The sequence below is a fragment of the Mandrillus leucophaeus genome, unplaced genomic scaffold (genome assembly GCF_000951045.1).
Source record: "Mandrillus leucophaeus isolate KB7577 unplaced genomic scaffold, Mleu.le_1.0 Scaffold568, whole genome shotgun sequence".
Lineage (NCBI taxonomy): Eukaryota > Metazoa > Chordata > Mammalia > Primates > Cercopithecidae > Mandrillus > Mandrillus leucophaeus.
In genome coordinates this window covers 103,838-108,512 of record NW_012106119.1, presented here as the reverse complement: position 1 = coordinate 108,512, position 4,675 = coordinate 103,838, and the positions used below count along the sequence as shown (strand labels likewise).

At 58.6% G+C, this 4,675-nt stretch overlaps 1 pseudogene; it reads left to right on the top strand.

The window, feature by feature from the left end:
- LOC105552621 overlaps window positions 1-4,675 on the top strand; it is a 43,960-nt pseudogene that overhangs the window by 27,028 nt on the left and 12,257 nt on the right.

Below are 4,675 nucleotides of genomic sequence, written 5' to 3'. Positions count from 1 at the left end.
GGACAGCCACCCGGTGATATTGCTCCTAATATTCACAGAAGAAGTGTATGATATTACTCCCAATATCGCAGGGAGGGTACAGCTCTTCTGTGATATTGTTCCTAGTATCCGGAGGGGGAGAGGAGGATAATAATTACAGTATCGCAGGCTGTGTTCACTCGCCATGAGATATTGTTATTAATATCCTGGAAGGGAGAGGATGATATGACTCCCCATAGAGCAGGAGGCATACACCCAGTCTGGGATATTGTTCCTAATATCTCAAGGCCGAGAGGTTGATATTACTCCCAGTATTGTAGACACTGCGCACCCCCGTGTGATACTCTTCCTGATATCCGGAAGGGGAGAAGATGGTATTAATCCCCATATCGCAGGAGGTGAACACCCACTCTGTGATATCTTTCCGAATTTGCAGGGGGAGAGAGGATAATATTATTCCCAATATTGCAGAAGATGTACACGCGCCCCCTCCCCCGTGATATTGTCCTTAATATTCCAAGGCACACAAAACGATGTTACCCCCAATATCGCAGAAAGTGTACACCCCCCAGTGATGTTGTTCCCATGATCCAGGAGAGAAGAGGGTGATATTACTTTCAACCCCTGCACCCTGCAATGCTCTCACCCTGCAACACCGACACCCAGCTCAAGCTGACGTGGGACCAGAGGTGCTGGCTGGGGGTGTTGATGGCTTCTCTTTTCTCCCTTGCCAGACTCAGAAGAGGAAGCTGAGACCGAGCAGCCGCAGGAACGAGGTGGGTTTTGCCCGTGGCTCAGGCTTCCTCTGGTTATGAGCTGGGCCTTGGGGTAATGCCGGGGGAGGTGACAGAGCTGAGTACGGTGGGCATTGAATCCGGCTGTCACCCCTCTGTGGTGTGGGCTGGGGGGACGTCGCCTGAGGTGGGCCTGAACCTCCCATCTACTCCGGCACTGGAGGCTGTGGGGTCCCACACTTCTTCCAGTGAACATGCTGGCCCCCGCCTGGTCCCCGACAGAGGCGGGGCATCCTTTCCACTGCTGGGGCCCACGTGTAGCTGTGGGTTCCTTTCTCATGACCTGGAGAAACTGCAGCTCGCCCTGTGCTCTGCCTCAGAGGTGGGAGGCCACACTGCCCTCAGTGGGTGGCAGAATTCAGAGTCTTAGGTTGCAGGGGCCTCAACTGAGGTCCCTGAAGGGTCTGCTCCTTCCTGAGGGGCTGATTCAGGGAGGCCCTCCCGTCTCCCCTCTACGGCTTTGTCTCTTCCCCTCACACAGGGTCCGCATGTGGACAGCCTGGTGATGTGGACGCCCCAAGGGCCCTTGGAAGTTCCCTGGGAATGGGATCCATCCCAGTACATTTGGGATGCAGGCACAAGGTCCCAGAGGAGGCCCGGGAAGCCAGTGGGGAAGGGAAGGCTGTTGTAGGTTTGCCTCGGGGAGGGGGTGGTTCCACCCTCTGCCAAAGTCCCTGGAGCAAAGGCACGTGGCTCTCCAGCTGCCCTCGAGGCCAGGGTAGTGGCTGGGAGGGGCTGTGTGCCTCTGCCGGGTGGGGGAGATTTCTTAGCTAATCTAGTGTAGTCAAGTCAGACATTTGTCTCTGAATCATATTTATTTTTTTAATTCCAAGGCTTTACAAGACGAATAAGGAGACAGTTTGTATTGAAAATACTTTTTACATGTGAACCTGAAACAGAGTCTGTTTAGGTTTTTTCTTTCCCAGTAATGCCTCCTTTCATCCCAGGTTTTCCAACAGGAAATGCGCTTGTTTGCTCACCTCTGGGAGGGGGCTTTGGCTAAGAAGCCAGCAGGCGCCAGCCAGTGGGCTGCTTGAGCAGCCTGGCCTTTGTTAACCCTTTAGGAACTGTGGGGTTCAGGTTTTCAGACCATCCAAGGTGAAGGTGGCCACAGGGTCCTGGAAGCTTTCCCATCCTTCCTGCAGGGATGGTCCGTTTCCCTGCACGGAGCTGGGTACATGGGTACAACATCCCTGTCCTGTGCTGTCGGTGGCTTTACCAATTTTGCATAGCAACTTTTGAGCTGATCAATAGCTGATTGGCTGTTGGGGATTTCATGGATTCCTGTACCCCATCGGGGGGGCCGGATATGCTGACAAAAGTTACATTTGTAGTTGTAGTGTTGCATATACATGGGTCCAGTTAGGCTTTCTTTCTAAAGTGAAAGGCATCTCTGAGGGATCACTGAGCTGACATAGTGCCCTAAAACCGTGCCGTCAGGTGGACGACAAAGCAGGACAGGAGGGTGATTTTGTAGGAGAGTCGGGCCACGGGCCTGCGTGTTCTGTCCCCGTAGTGCCGGAGTTCCTACGTGCTCCAGGCCCCGGGTTTGCATTGCACATAATTCTCAAGGGCTCATGGCAAGCTGCACCAGGGACACAGAGGGCGGGGATGCGGGGACCCTGTCCCCAGTGGACCAAGGGCTCACTGCTGGACTCTAATGTGTCTAGGTGTTTTTATGACTTGCAGTAATACCTCCACCTTGCCTGGGCCCAGAGTCACAGGAGACCCTGCAGAAGATGAAGAATGTTCTGGAACAATGTAAGACCTGCCCAGGCTGCATCCAGCAACGTGAGCTTGCAGGACCCCGAGGAGCCCTCCTTCTGCTTGGAAGCTGAGGACGACTGGGAGGACCCAGAGGCCCTGAGCTCACTGCTGCTGTTCCTGAATGCCCCCAGGGACAAGGCCAGCTTCCGTGGCCTGTACGACGTGGCGCTGCCATGGCTGAGCAGCGTGTTCTGCAGCTTTAGCGACAAGGAGCTGACTGGGCGCCTGGCACAGGCCCGAGGGGTGGCCAAGAAAGCTGGCCTCGTCATAGCCCTGGCCAGGCTCTGCTTCCTCCTGGGGCGGCTGTGCAGCAGGAGGCTCAAGCTGTCCCAGGCCTGGGTGTACTTTGAGGAAGCACCGGGGGCCCTGGAGGGCAGCTTTGGGGACCTGTTCCTGGTGGTGGCTGTGTACGCCAACCTGGCCAGCATTTACTGGAAGCAGAAGAACCGGGAGAAGTGTACACAGGTGGTTCCCAAAGCCATGGCCCTGCTCCTGGGGACGCCTGGCCACATCTGCAGCACCGAGGTGGAGGGGGAGCTCCTACAGCTGGTGCTGCGGCAGGCGGTGGGTGGCCAGAGCCTGCAGGCCGAGGCCCGGGCCTGCTTCCTGCTGGCCAGGCACCACGTGCACCTCAAGCAGCCCGAGGAGGCTCTGCCTGTCCTAGAGCGGCTACTGCTTTTGCACAGAGACTCGGGAGCCCCAGAGGCTGCGTGGCTCTCAGACTGTCACCTACTCCTAGCTGACATCTGCAGCTGCGAGTGCCTGCCCCACCTGGTGCTGAGCTGTGTCAAGGTGGCCTCATTGAGGACACAGGACTCGCTGGCCGGCTCGCTGAGGAGCATGAAACTGGTGCTCCAGAACGTCCTCCAGCCCCACAGCCTCCCCACCCAAACTTCCCACTACCTCAGGCGAGCGCTGGCCTCCCTAACCCCGGGCGCAGGCCAGGCGCTGCGCAGCCTTCTCCACGCCAGCCTGGCCCAGCTGTACAGCCACCATGGCTACCACGGCCTGGCCATCACCTTCCTGACGCAGGCGGTGGAAGCCAGTGCTGTTGCCGGAGTCCGTGCCATCGTGGACTGCCTGCACGTGCTTCATGGGCAGAGCTCCGTGGCCTGGACATCCTGCAGTCTGTCCAGTGGTGGCCAGCGAGGACCAGGAGGGCGTGATTGCCAACATGGAGACCGTGGCTCTGAAGAGGACGGGCCGGATGAGGCAGGCAGCCGAGGGCTACTACCGTGCCCTACGGGTGGCTCGGGACCTGGGCCAGCGGAGGAACCAGGCAGTGGTGCTGGCCAACTTCGGGGCCCGGTGCCTGCATGTGGGTGCCAGCAGGCTGGCCCAGCACGACCTCCTGGAGGCCATGAGGCTGTTCTCGAGGCAGCCTTGCAGAGAATGTGGCCGGGACTTCACCCACGTGCTCCTGCAGCTGGGCCACCTCTGCACCCACCAGGGCCCGGCTCAGCAGGGCAAGGGCTACTATGAGTGGGCCCGTCTGGTCGCCGTGGAGATGGGCCACATGGAGAGTGAGTGCCCCAGTTCCTCCTGTGCACCTTCCGGGGCCACTTGGGTCGGGGCACACCTGGGGTTTGCGATTCAGAAACAAGTGATGGTTTTTCCACCATCGAAAGTGCTGCATCATGGCCAACAGCAGATGTTGGCAAGCGCCCTGGAGACAGGCCGTTCCCATGGAGGGGCAGGCCCTCTGTGCCCTACTGGGGCAGCCAGCTCTTCTCGGTTTGCCCAGGGACCATCCTGCCTTGAGCACTGAAAGTCCTGCATACTGGGAATCCCTAGACATAACCCTGGGGTCGAGGCAGGCTCTGCTGAGCTGGGACTTGGGGCCCCTCCATGAGCCAGGCCTGGAACGCCAGTTCTTGTGCCCATGTTATCTGCTTGGTGTGTCGGCAGTCTGTGCACCTGTCATCCCACTTCACAGAGGACACGGGGCAGGTGATTGCCCAAAGCCGCAGAGCGGTTCATGCAAAAGCAGCTCGTTGTGCAGAGTGGGCCAGGCCCCACCCACGAATGGGGCTTGTGGGGTCCTCGGGTGGCAGGGGCTGAACGTGGGAATGTGAGCTTCAGGCCAGAGAAGCCACAAAAGGGTGAGTGGCGTGATGGTGGGGCAGCACTTGGCC